This window comes from Manacus candei, unplaced genomic scaffold (assembly GCF_025592945.1).
Source record: "Manacus candei isolate 608988 ecotype Guabito, Panama unplaced genomic scaffold, ASM2559294v1 h1tg000037l, whole genome shotgun sequence".
NCBI lineage: Eukaryota > Metazoa > Chordata > Aves > Passeriformes > Pipridae > Manacus > Manacus candei.
The window spans coordinates 5861260-5875666 of record NW_026138085.1 but is presented as its reverse complement, the minus strand read 5'-3'; the positions used below and the strand labels follow the sequence as shown (position 1 = coordinate 5875666).

Sequence of the window (14407 nt, the reverse complement as noted above, 5' to 3'; positions counted from 1 at the left end):
TCATTCAAAAACCTTGCTAAGATATTTTTGCTTGTTCTCTACAAGCAGATTTCAGTACTATGTACTATAAACCAGTACATTCTCTGAACACGACAAAACAGTTAAACTGTTGTTTCAAATTCTAGATCACACTATTTTCATCACTCTCTAATCTTATATTCTCCTTTAAATTATAAATTGCCCAAGTGGCTTGGACTTAGCCAAGGGAACTTTTGGAATGTATTTAATATGATTTTATTAGCTTTACTGGAGGCTCAGGATATGATTTGGTGTGTTGGGGACATATCTGTATTCAGTGATGCCTCCCTCAGGATTCATTCTCTTTTAATGAATAGTGAGAGACAGTAGCAGCATGTGTGATGTATGTTTTAGCATGGTTGATGAGTTTCTGCAGTCAAAAAGCATGTGTCATTGTTATTTACTCTGTGTTATTTACACTGCAAGCCTCTCAAAGGCCCCAGCCCCACTGCACTAGGCAATGTCAAAATGCAGATAGCATCTGTATCATTTAGCTGCTTTTCCTGAGAATAAGAGGCAAAGGCAAGACTTGAAAAAAGGGAGTCAGACTCCTTCCTCCATGAGCTTTCCTGAAGCTGTGAGCTGAATTCTCCCACAGCTGATTCCATTGCTTTTGTGGCTGGTACCAGCTCTGGAAGTCATAGTGTGTTCTGTTAGGCTCAGCTGTGTTTCTTCTTCTTTGCTATGGGTGAAAAGACAGATCACCCCCTAAAGTATAATGTTGCTTCATCTTCTAAAAGGCCACGGACAGAAAAAGGGGAAGGAAAAAAAACCCCAACCCCAAAACACCTGCTAGAAACACCCACAAAAAAGGTAGTAATTCTTATGCAGATGCAGCTCCAGGGAGGTGCCTACCTGAGAGTCAGAGCAGAGCGAAAAGGTCAGGGATGGACTGATCTGTGTAACCTCACTCACTGTGCTTTGGTTCATTGAGGAATTGCATAGAAAACAGGCTTTTTCAGTTGTTACTCTGAATGTCTGTGCACTTCTTTTATAGAAACACCCCTATTTTTATCCTTTCCATCCTCTCCAGTACCCAAAGATCTGCAGTACTTACTCTGTGTGCCAGTGCTTTCTCACTTCACTGATAGACTTGGATATCCCTTCCATGATAAAGCAGACTATTTCATGGATAACGTTTTTCTTGAAGCATGGTATATTTGCACTACCTTCAAGGTTTAAATTAATTGGTGTACATCTTTAACTATGACTCCTAAAATAGTTATAACTTGCATTTCACAGCCAAAACCTCAATAATTCCAAAGCTTTATCGACGTTTGGTGATATTTGCTTGCTTATTAAAATTGCAGGAAAACAATTGACGTTTCTTATCTTTTGGCTGTACACTTCTAGATAAGTGCAAACAGTTTAATCTTTGCTTCCTGTAACAAGGTATTGGATTCTGGCAAAACTATTAATTATAGAAGTTTAAGCAACTTTTTCCAATTTTTTTTTGATATATCAGATTTTTTTTGCTTTTTAAACCAAAACAATGCCAACTAGAAAACCTTCCTCAAAAAAATTCCAAACAAACCCAAACCCCAAACAAACATTACATAAAACAGGTAAGAATGTAAGCTCATGTATACAGCCATAGATATAGGGCTAGAAATGTACTTTAAGGTGACATTGGCTACAGTTAGTTCATTTGCATTCGCTTTAATGTGCCCTCAGACTTTTGGACTATGTGTAATAAAATGTACCTGTGCCATGCACTGCACTGAGAGATTAATGCAGTCAGTGTCCTAATAATTGGCTTGTCCCACTGAAAATTTTGGAGATGTCCCTTTCATTGTCAAGAATCGATTCCAGTAATCATAACCTACCAGTTGGCGTGTCAAAGACACAATCAAACCTGGCATTTATGCTGTTACACCCCCAACACAACGCTCTCATTGTCCTCCAAAAGCTCAGCCATCATCTTGATTATCAATACTATTATTTTTTCTTTAGTTAAGAGATTGATTCCTTTAACATTGCAGAGTGGAAGAAATAAACTTCTTGCAGATCAATAGCATAGCAGGCTTTCTTTTCTTGCCTCAGACAATCCTGATAAAAGCAGTTTTAGATTGCTTATCTTACTGAGTCAACCGCTAAGGTAGAAACGGCAGAAACCTCTGTATTTAAAAAATGTTCTCCAGGTTTGGTCTTCTCTTTTTATTTTATTTTTTTTTCCAGTGTCATCTGAATTTGGGCTGTCTACTTGCCATTAAGCTGCCTTAAAATTCTCTAGTAAGCATCAGTTTGGCCGGTAAAGTCTGACTGCTATAAATTTTCTGTGTTATGTTGACATTACATTCCAGTAGTTTAAAAAGCAGCATCAGAACACCCCGAGTTCACAGTTCAAATTAATTTGAAAGTTGGATGGTGCACTGAATGCTATTAATGGAAAATTGATCCTGAGAGATAAAGCTCATTACCTAGGAATGCATAACTGAAGTATTACCTCAGCATAGGTCTCTCTGTGTCCTCTGTGGGAGCAAAGTTACCAAACTACAAGGAATTTTTATTTATATATTTTCTCCAGAAGGATTTTTAGAGGACAGTGCAGTAACTAGTATGCAAACTGTTAAAGAATCTGTTCAGGGTTTGAAGGAGGAAAAGAAAATCCATCCAGAATTTTCTCTAAGTATGAACTCACTGAATAAACTCTTGAGTAAAGACTGAGTGAACAGCCAATGTGGGGCCTCAGTGGTGCAGAGCTGCTCCTCATCTGGGTAGCAGACATCTGCTGGAAGAAGAATCGGCTCTGAGGAGAGAGCATCACTTTGAAATCTCAGGATAACTACATAGTCCTGGGGTTTAAGTTGTGTGAGCAAGTTGCTTTTCTGCTGTGCTTGTCTGTCAGCATTTCTGCCGTGTGTGATTCTGTGTGTAGTATCTTAACCTCATCCTAGACGCGTTTCAAAAGTCCTTTTGTGTTTGGTCTGTCAGTCAGAAGATGTGTCATTGAATGCTATTACCTCTCCAGGTGTCCAATCAGACCCAGTGTCTAACTGGAGTTGCATTGTCTGGAATGCTCCGGATAACAAAGGGGGAACCATTACAGCCTATTACATGTGAAAGGAACTTTCCCTGGACTCGGTAAGTGGCGCAATTTGTTTAAGAACTCCACCAAAGTGCCCTAAGTGGGTTCTTAGTGCTGCCCTGTAGATTCTGGATGGCTCCCCTGCTGTGCCCCTTTGTTTAGTCCTCACTCAGGACTTCTCAAACATTCATTTCAGGTAGGTTATTAGCATAATTTCTGTCTCACCTCTGCTGCAATCCTTTATCCCTGCTTTACCAGAAAAGTGAAGCATCATCCTACCAAAAGGTCTGCGTGGGGTTATTTAATTTTAAATTTACACTAACTTTTAAAAAGAAGTGGTCTTTATACCTGGGAATTAAAACTTACTGATGCTGGTAAAAATAATAGCACCTCTAGTGGTTATTATGAATGCCTAGTATATGTAGTGATAATTCCCTGCTGTAAATTGATGTACAGCAAACAGTGTACCTCTCATCTCTTTGACATAAAAATCAGGTTGATAAAATTCAAAAACAGAAGACAGGAATTGCAGGGAGCTTTTCAACAGAGGTCCAGACTCTGCAAAAACATGCCCTAGGCACTCATGAAAAATGTAGCCTCTCTGCTTCTTTTTGCCCAGTAGGGTCATGTCCAAATCCTTTCACCTTTAAATCACGTTGCCTCTTGCTTCACTATTGCATCTTGCCCTTGTTTCTAGTTTGTTGCTGCCTTAGAGGCTTCTGTTGTTCCAGAAACTAGAGAGGAGCATTTATTAAGAGAGATTTATTTGGAAAGGTCAGACTCTACATTACCTCAGCATTAGGTTCAGTCTGCAGAATAATGATTTCATTTAAAACACTGAGGTTCTTCAGACTTATCGCTTATTTTAAATTATGACTTTGAGGAATCAAGCATATGTCAAAGTGTAGTAAATAAGTGAATCTCTGTTCAGCTCGGGGTTTCTGAAGCACTGGAAGCTTTAACGTTTTGGTCATTCATTTTTATTAGATTTTGATTTTAATAAGAAATCCGACATATTGTTGATATTTAAAAAACAGAGCACGTCTCCCCAAAATACTTTCTTCAAATTAGAATTCAGGTGGCTTCACATTTCCTGTTTTAGCAAGAGAAAGAATTATAAACATGCAGGAGGCAGAAAATTACTCATTTCTTGTAACTATGGATGTTAGTCTAATCATATACGAATAATACCGGCAAGCTTTGCTCATGTCAGTCTGTAAATCAGGCTCTGTTGTTTTGTGTTACAATTCATTAGTGCTTCCCCATAAACTCCATCATAGCTTCTTTTTAATACTTGCACTATGACAATAATAGAGCTGTTGTAAAAATCTAGATTTTGGAGCCAGTGATTTAAATCTTGACTTCGTTTACAAGGTCCTCATTCTACCTGTTATAGGGCTTTATACCTGCATGATTTAGTAAAGTACACGCTTCTATGTTTGACAATGCAGCACATGGGAACTGTGGCCCTGTGTAGTAGCATCTGGAAATTCACAGATATATATATTTACAGATATATACCAGACACATTATGAACACAGATCAAAAAGAGATACAGACATCTCCTTTAAGTATTTGACAGGATAAAAGAGATTTGGATGTACAGGGACGTAAGAAACAGTACTAGCTGGCTGTGTTCTTATAAAACAAGTGATTTAGGCATTGTTAAAACTTTTGTGGGCATCATAGTATGGTTTAAAGAGCTGTTTGAAGATGTACAATGGAATAATTTCATGGATATTTATGCGACTTCTTCCCAGTGTTTGAGCAGTTGGGGATCAAGTGCTTGTTTAAAATGTAACAAGCAGATAAAAGATGCTGAGGTCATGGTCTAACTTGAGGTGGGGGTTGACCTCCTAACACTCAGGGAGAGCCAACAAGATGGACAGGGGCTCAGAAGGGCTTTGAAAATGGAGATGAGCAGCTCAAGTTTGAGCTGTTTTCTTACACACCCTTTCTTCAGGCACTTCCTCCTTCTCCTCTGCTAAGTCAGGGAAATTCTGTTTTCAGAGACCAGTATGAAAGTTTGCATAAGTACATGCCCCAAGAAGAGGACAGTAAAGGAAGGCTGAGAAGATTGTAGGTACTTTGTTTGTTTTATGAGGGAGGTAAGGGAAGATGTTAGGGAAGAATGAGGGTTGAAGAACTCTCTCCTACTTATGTAGATAACTCTATGGAAGTAGCATCATGTAGATCCATAAGGAGAGGTCACAGATGCAGTTTTGCTCTTTTAGTCTGAGCAAAGACACGTCTGGAGTAGAGAGAAGAATGACAAGACATCATAGATGAAGCCTGAGTTGTGTTTGTGGAGGAAACATTTGAGAGCATGTGGGACAGAAGAAGGGCAGAATCCTGAGAGACTCTTGCCAAATGTTGTAGAAAGGGTGACAATATGAAAGATTAGAGGTGTGAGTAATAAATATCACAAGAGGTGAATCAGGAAACTGAAAGAAAGACAGGATTTCAGATAGAACAGTGCTTTGTGTATTCAGTTTTACTCCTCTTTCTCCTTTTTTTAATCTCTCTACTTATTTTACACACTGTTGTCAGCTCTTTTTTAACATTTGCTTCTTGCTTAAAACTGTATCTGTTTTGTCATCTGTTACTTCACTCAAGGCACCCAAGTTTTCCTTTTTTCCCTGCATTTTTTTGTCACCCTGCATCCCTTCTTTGATACCTTCTTAGGCTGTATTTCTTCAACAGCAAATCCAAGTGTTTTTACTCATTTCAGAGCTTTTCAGCATGCTGGCTTCCTCTGTCTACCCATGTGTACTGGCTTCCTTCCTCTTTGGCAATGTCTATATTTGATTTAACATCTTGAAGTCTTCTTTCTTACTGTCTGGTGAGCTTGGAGCATCCTTCCAAGGCTGATGGATAACTTAATCTCTTCTTTTTCTGCTGCTATTACACATAAGCAGTACAGAAATTACCAACAGAAAATAGCTTTCTGCCTTCATTTTTGTAGCAATTATGGGATGCTGGAGATGGGATGTCTACTTCCATTCCATCCCAGGTTACTAAAATGAAAGCTAAATAACAGTTGTTTAACTATTCAAATTTCTGCATCAAAAGCTTGCTTCCTTACCACCTTAAACCACATATTCTCATTATGTCTGTTCTAAGTGAGTGAAAAATCATAACGTAAAGGAACTATTCAGGATTTAAGTTGATGGAAAAATTGGGCTTGAAACTAAAAAAAAAAAGTCAGCTGCCCCTACCATTAACACTTAACAGAATATGTTATTTTGTCAGTGACTGAAGGAAACATTTCAATGAAAAAAACCCTAGAAGATGCACATAGTATGGGAATGATAACTGAAAATTGCTTGTTTTGAGACTGACCCTTGAAACCTCAATAAAGACAGTACCGGGTTTTCCAGTCCAGCTGGGATTTTTTAACCCTCCCACCACAGTGGTGTTTGGGCATCTGCTTTGCTTAAATCCTGCAAGATGATTCACAGAGGTCAGATAGACTTCAGCACACCTGCATTATTTACAGTATTTTGTGCTTAGATCAAGTCTAACACAAAAAGTGACTTGCCAAAAGCAACATAGAGATCAATGACTTATCTTAAAAGTAAAATTCCGGAAACCTCATTGCCAGCTTCCTCTCTCCCCACTAGACACTATTTACTCCATAAGCATGTGATTAAAAGATTGTTCTGGTGCATGCCTCTACTTAAAAAAATTAAAAAAAAAAAAAAAACAAACCTGCAAAAAAATCAATCTCCTTGGAACCACTTAATAACACTGAGGTGACAATTTTTTAATTGTAAATCCCAAATGAATGAGGGTGTTACTTGCCATCTGTGTCATATCTGTTTTCATTCCTGAAACATGACCTGTCACCAGTAAAATGTTTAGTAGACAGTACAATGAAGTCACTAGTTATTTATGGGAACCTGTGAACTCTGATTAAGGAGGGAAACTGTTGTCCAAACTGGCACTAAAATGAACAGGAAGCCTGACAGGCTGTTGTGTGCTGCCACCCACCATTTAACCATGACACTGCCTGGGTTCAGTGTCTCCCTTCTTCTCCTCCTCTACATACAGTGCCTCACTGTGAGCAAGAAAACCAACCTAGGATCAAAAAATAAGGGGCACACGTGCTTATGAAAGATTTTTCTATCAGAAAATTCAATCAAGGTTCTTTTAATCAAAACATTAATCTCTCAGACACGTATCACAAAACTTAGAGCAAACCGGGCTGCCGTTGCTCCTCTTCAGTCATTCTGAAAATGATTCTGAAAAGCTATCAGCAAAAGGTCGTTGTGAGGAGAGGCAGCACAGATGCTGAGAAGCAGTTCTAAACATGATGAACTTGATATTTTTTGTTTATCCCCCTCTGTGAGTTCAGTCCTTTGGGGAGGCAGCGAAATAGGTTTGGGCAATGCCAATCAATAAAGTGAAAATCACCGTAAAGGGTAGGCCACACATGCAATAATGAGAGATTATTCTCTTGCACTCAAAAATAGGTCCAAGTTTATTTGAAAAAAAAAAAAAAAAAGTGGTGGATTCCTTTTTGTTTAGGTGACAGTGAAGTTTATTGTACATTGCAGGGATCTTATCCTGGACCATGTTAGCAATGAAGTCACACATATATCAAACTTGTTTTGCTGCTGAATCCAAGCAGAAAAGACAGTGATATCTGCTCTCAGTATTTTGAGGCCATTATTTGGGCTTTAATTACAGTCGACACCTTTAACAGGCTCTAAGACATTCCTATCAGCTCAGGGCACTAGTCTGTTCACCAGGATCTCTGCAGCCATTTCTTAATATATTGACCTTCACAGTTGCAAGGTCCAGTGTAAGCAAGGATGGGATCCCTCCTGTCAGCTTCTTTTTCTCTCATGCAATTTTTTTTTCTTATATGAGATGTGATTCTCTTCCTCCTTTGCCATAATTTGTCATTTAATGATGATTTTTTCAATGAAGACTTTTCCAAACCTTTTTCTTTCCAAGCTGAAATTGTGTTGGCATAACAAAGTGATCTCCTGTCAGTGACTTTATCCAGGATACATCTGCTCTCCTCGTTCCTGGGCATGGTGTTAATTAGATTTTTCTGAAGCCTATCTTGCAGCAGATGTTTTAGGCTTACCCTTTCCCGTGTATCCAAGAGGTCGGAGACAAACTTTCCTAGGAACAGAGTTGTTTGTTGTATCTTGGAGATGCAGTTTGTTGCCTTTTTAAGGGTCTCACTTTTCACAGATCAATGAAACACTGTCCCAAATTTAATTGCAACATCAAGCAATTCATCTCCATCCATTAATAATACAGTGCAGTGATATTGTAGGGCTCCCAGTGTTTGGTGGGAAGGATATAGATTAGTTTTCTTTTTCCTTTTCCTGAATAGCAATAAACATCTGGGTGCCATAAATGTTGATTACAACCAAGAAATGTAATATCTAGGGCACTCACTGCTGCCTAAGTGAGTATTTAAAATTGTTAACATGCTCCCAGGCTTTTGCACATTATTTTGAACAGTTTCCCTGTGCTGGGACCCTGGATCGAGGGTGATGCAGCACTGCCCTCACTGCTGTTCTCTTCATGTCACATAGTGAGATGCCAAACTCTCCCAAAGACTAGAATGTGCAAAAATAAATTGGGACATGATAAAGACAGAAAAAAATTATACTTCTGAGTATAAGTAAATTAAAAAAACCTAAGCACGCTGCAATCAGATCCTTGTCCCATCATGTTCCCACTGTAGAAGTAGAACCAATATAATGTCCATCATGTTCCCACTGTAGAAGTAGAACCAATATAATGTCCATCATGTTCCCACTGTAGAAGTAGAACCAATATAATGTCCATCATGTTCCCACTGTAGAAGTAGAACCAATATAATGTGAGCAAATTAATTATGTTACAAATACTTGAAAATATAAGTCAAGCAACAGTTGTGAACGTAGAGAGCACATACAGCAATGGTTGCCTGAACCCTATTTCCCTAACAACCAGAAAGCGTGGGTACATCTGCTTAAGCCTAAAACAGAGGAAGAAAATATTCTGGCAAATTAAAATGAAAATGAGAAAAACGGGCAAAATTTATTGTGGAAGCACTTACTGTGACTAGTTCTTGTGATATGAAAGAAAACCAAGGCTTTAAAGCCTGATTTGTTCAGAGTTTTTTTAAAGCTGTTTGCTTTTTTTTTTTTTCAGAAGAAGCAGTTCTGCATTAACTTCTTCAAGAGCTTAAGAAGGACTTCCTCTTGCTTCACAAAAAAGGTAAGAAATGAATTGTTTCTATAACTCTTCTGCCTTATTTTTTACTCCCTCTGAACACAGCCTGATGTGGACTTGCAGTGGGAAGCCTCATGTTCTGACTGAAAATGTCCTGCAAGGTGCTATTTCTTCCTGTCTCTGTACTGGATCTTCTGTCTGTGATTCCAGTCAACCAAATCTGGGGAGCTTTCTCTAATATATTTTGCTAGTTCTCCATTGAGGAATTCAGAAAAAAAATGTCTCCATGTTACCAGTTTGTCCTGGGCAGTGCTGGGACAGGATGATTATTTCCCCCCCCCCACTCCCTTGTTTCAGTGCTGCAGTTCAGAAACCTGATGGGCAGATAATGAAATGGGTGTTGTCTGGCAGGGCTCCCTCCAGGCACTTGTGCAGCAGAGCCCCTGTGAACTGGAGTGTAAAGGACGTGGAGCATTGGCAGTGACAGCCTCTGCTTTGCTGCTGCACTGAAGGTTCAGCTGCTTCTTTCCCTCTTTGGTAAAGCAGCACTGGGAGCAGCGTTGTGACAAATTTATAGGATTAAGGACAGAGGGCAGCCTTCTTCCAGGAGAGAGTTGATTTGCACCAGGCAAAATGTTGCAATTTGGCTCTTTAATATGTAAAAATATTGCTATGCTTAATAAGTAACAACAAGGTTATTTTGCCATTTTCTGCCTTTCTTTGTCAAGTGCCTGAGACAAAGTGGTGGCTTTTTTTTTCCAGAGAAGGCAGTGTTGTTGTGGACAATGCCTCAAAAGCACATCTTTCTGGTGCAGCATTTTTTGTTTATAACTTCTGTTTGCTGGAAGAGTGCAGAGAAAGGAAAGGAAAGGAATGGGCATCAGAAGGAAAGGGAAAGACAGCAATGAACACCTTTTTATTTACACTTAACAATGTTACAGAATTGCCAGTGTTAACATATTGCTGGGGCATTCTGCTACTGCAGACATTTCTTCTTCTTTTCTTTCATGATAATGAAAATGAAATACTATTTCACCTTGAAAGCTTTACTTCTTCAATGGGATTTCAATCATAGTGCATTTGTCCAGAAACCACCAAACCTTGAGATGAATAAAAGGTTTGACAGCTGCACATCGATAAGCTCTAGTGACCTATTTTCCTGTGCTCCTACCTGTATTATATTGTGTGAGCAGGCTATTCCAGAAGTGTGATTATTGCTACATTTATAATGTGGTCCACCCAGAATCACGAATAGTGGATTACAAGAAAAAATACATTGTTTGGGGAAGTCTTAAAAAATCAAATTATTTAAAAAAAAAATATCTGCTGCCAGATGACTTGCAAGTCTACCTGAACCATTTTAAATTAGCTCAACAAATTATTTTTTTTGATGGCTCGCTCTGTCTTGGAAGAAGGGAAAAATTGATAAAAATAAAGTTTCCTTCCAGCTAGCTCTTACACCAAGCCCCTACAGAAGAAAATGCAAATTTAAAAAGTATAGTGTGCAGTATAATTTATTAGTGTACAGGTTGCCTACAGTATGTGCTAAATCTTTTTCATAACTTATTAGTGATATGAAGGTTTTGAATTTTTTCAAAGTGCTGGCATTTCTTTTGATTTATTAAAATGTGAGGTTTGAAAGCAGATGGCCTTGGTGTCCTCTCATACAATGCGAGGTGTACAGACACAGTGTAATGTTTGAGTGCAAACCCAAGTGGAAATGATGAAATCCCAGTAGTAAATCAGCTCCTTGTGTACATCCATTGAGGGGTGGTCACTGTGAAACCTACAGGTACTTCTAAAGCTTCTTAGCATAAAAATAGCACATTTATTTCAGCACCTGTAAAAGTGTGATTCCAGGCATGTGATACTATTTTGACTGGTACTACATAAGTTGACAAATAAACAGAAGTAAGTCAGGGCGGATGTTTGGTGAGATCAGTTTCTACCAAACATTTCAAACTTAGCAAAACTTTAAACATCACTCCACAGTCTTCTGTGAGACAACCATAAGTATCTGTCGAGCATGGCATTGGCTCTGTCCAGGAGGAGATGTAAGTTATTGATGAACTGGATCAGTCATGACCCATGGATTAGCTGTTATGTCCTGCAAGGCTGTCCACTTTTCACTGACAAACCCAGAGTTATGCCTGACTGCAACAAATGGCAATGTACAAAAGCCCTTCCTCTGACACCGAAAGAAAAAGGTAGGAACAGTCTTTGCCTATGGGATATGAATAGATTCCCACTTGCAAGGGTTTAAGTAAAATTACATAACTTGTAAAACTAGATCCATTCTCAGAAAAAGACAAAATCCCCATTTTGTTATTTTTTTTTTTGTTAAGGACTGTAATGGTAATTACTTCAGTAATCATCAGTCACTTCCTAATGGAAGACTAGGTAGGTATGTGGTTCCCAGCTTCAATTAGTAAATAAATTCGCAACAAAAGAAGTGCAAATACTGTAGAGGAGGTGCTACAGAAAATTCATGAGCAGCTGTTCAAGAACTTCCTGTGACAGAGTTTGAAAGTTAGCTGTAGCTTTCTACCCTTTAGCTGTTACTTCAAAAATCCCTCCCAGACTTATGGATCATTCTCTTGCATCTTTCCTTAGTCATGTTTCTGTCAGTAATGAAGAAATGAAAATGTGTTGCTCTACTTAGAAACTTTTATGTAATTTACACACACCCTCCCTGTCCCAAGCAAACAGACAGAGAAAAGTAAAACTGTGCCTTGAGAAAAGAGTTTGTATGTAGGAAGTATAAAAAAACTAAGTACTGCAGTCTCACAAAGAAATGCCTCCTTTTGTGGAAGCTATAATAAGAACACAAAGAATATAAACAGTAGGCATTAGATAAGCTGGCTGGTCTTTTAAAGAAATACTTTCTCAATTATTGTAGTACTTGATAGTTTGTGAATGCTTCCTGAAACGGTGTGTTTTTGAATTTTGTGGAGACCACTAAGTATGAAATATCAAAAGTGACTTCTACAGAGGAACTCCTTTCAGGGAGGGCATAATACCAGTCTTTGGCAAAGTAAGTTGTCTTTTATGTATTTTTTCTGAAGCTCAGTTGGGAATTTTGTAAACCCAGATTCACTTAGTCTCATTTAGTAGTATTGTTACAGGAGCTCGGCTTTGCATTCAGTAAAGTTCACATGCATTTTTCAGTAAACATAATCAATTCATGTTTTCTTAGAATGCTGGTGACTGACATTTCAAATAGGCAAAATATGCAACTAAACTGTATGAAAAGTAACCTTATTTGTAAAGTACTGTTTTCTCAGGTTTGGGGACTATAGGAAGATGTTCTGTGCTTATTCTGTCCTATCCTTATAGTGCATCTGTTACCACAGTATTTGGATCCCACCAGCAGTGCAGAAGGTGACATGGGCTTGTTTTCCCATATAGGAAATGTATTCAGGGGAATACTTTGTTTGGGGAGGACGTGTGTGTGAATCTATTAGAGAAGTTGAGGTCAAGACCCCCTCATCTTTACCTGAAGTGGCTTACGTAGGTCCTTAGACCTATGGGATTTATAATCACAGGATTCCCCAAAGCTGACTGTTACATTATCTCATGTGCTCTGTGTCAGATTCCATACAACTTCATCCAGCTACATTTTCCTGGAGCCAAAAAACAAGTGTCTCTTCCAGAAAAGCATGAAGCATTTAAAAAGTAGAGTGTCTGTCATTTCCCGAGGAGATGCGTTCTGATGGAGCACTGCACTGTGCAAATGAATGTACTCCAGTGAAACTAGAAATCTGAATATTTAATTATTAGCATAAGGAAGTATTGGGAAAAATCAGGGTACAAATAGGAGACACTGAGTTACTGCAGAACAGAATTGATTTGATAAATAAGTTACACATTGAAGTGGGAAAGCTTTGGTTTGGTCCAAGCTGGTTTGTAGCTGGTTTACAGTTATAACTCAGATTTATCATTCGAGCTCACAGTGACCTATTTAGTGAAAATGTTAATGTTTTTAACTGATTAAATGTTAATGTTTGTAACTGATTAAATCAAATATTTATAATATAGTATCACATAGGTTTGTTACTGCATTTACCATGTCCTTTCCTCATTGCAGCTCATTTATACAGAACAGAGTGCTTTTGTGAATTTTAAGACATCTGATGCACTCCTGGTAATAGAAATTAATAATAATTTCCAGGTATAAATGTACTTTTGACTTTTAAGCTGAATCTTGTTCACATCCTTTCATGTGTTATTCCAGTTTTCTGTAGTGTAGCTGTACTCACGAGTGCTTTCTAAGAGGAAGAACTGATGAATTCTTGCCTCAGTAAACTGTTCCTGAACACTAGAAATTCAACATGCTTCAAAAAAGATGTATCTGTCATGTCTCCTTATATTATTATTACCAAATTTGCTTTTTTGATTGCTTATTGCATTCTGTACCTGTCTCTGCTACAACTTAGGTGTCTTCTTGGAGTACATGTGCTTGTTGGGCTGGGATATTTCAGAGATTGGTCTCTCTTTAATGATGATTTTTTCAGTGTCATCTCACTGTTCACATGTGCAATAGAGTAATGTTTGGGGTTTTAGAGCTCTTCAGCAGTAACCTGATCCTATAAAGGCTTACATGTGTCTGAGTCTCTTGACTTGAGATTGTGGGGCTGCTCACAAGGTGAGGAGATCTGCAGAGCCCCAGGCTTTCAGGACCGCTGCCTAAATTATTTTCAAACCATTTGGAATTCCCTCGATCACAAACCTCACTGAAAATCACAATGCCAATCATCCTATTTGTATTCAAAGATGGGCATATAAATGGACTGTTTGTAAGTCTGACCTGTGCAATGTGATTTAAGAGCAACTTCTCCAAGGTAGGCTGGAGAAGGCAACAGCAGCTCCTTTTTCCTGCTTTTTTTCATTGTATTGTGGGTAGAGGTCTAGCAGAAGGTACATGCTGTACTATGCATGCTCTTTTCTGTTTCCTTTAAGATTCAATGAGAATTAGGTATTGTTTCCTTTAGAATTCAATGAGAATTGGGTACTTAATTCTTTTAGGCATCTCTAAAAATCCCAGTGTCAAGTTCAGGTGCCTTTGTAGGTGTAGGTAGGTATTTCATCAAAGTGTCTTGAACGTGTCAAGCTATTTGTGGGATAAATAAATAGAAGTGACTACATCTTATGCTATATACATTTTTAAATATTTAAAAT

General features: G+C 38.3%; 1 protein-coding gene across 1 annotated transcript in view; it reads left to right on the top strand.

The window, feature by feature from the left end:
- The window catches only part of TENM2 (teneurin transmembrane protein 2), a 1665603-nt gene that overhangs the window by 84279 nt on the left and 1566917 nt on the right, over nt 1-14407 (top strand). The window contains exons 3-4 of the mRNA XM_051794292.1: nt 2990-3102; nt 9209-9274. The gene's annotated coding sequence lies outside the window, so the exon portion shown is untranslated. The remainder of the gene's footprint in view (nt 1-2989; nt 3103-9208; nt 9275-14407) is intronic.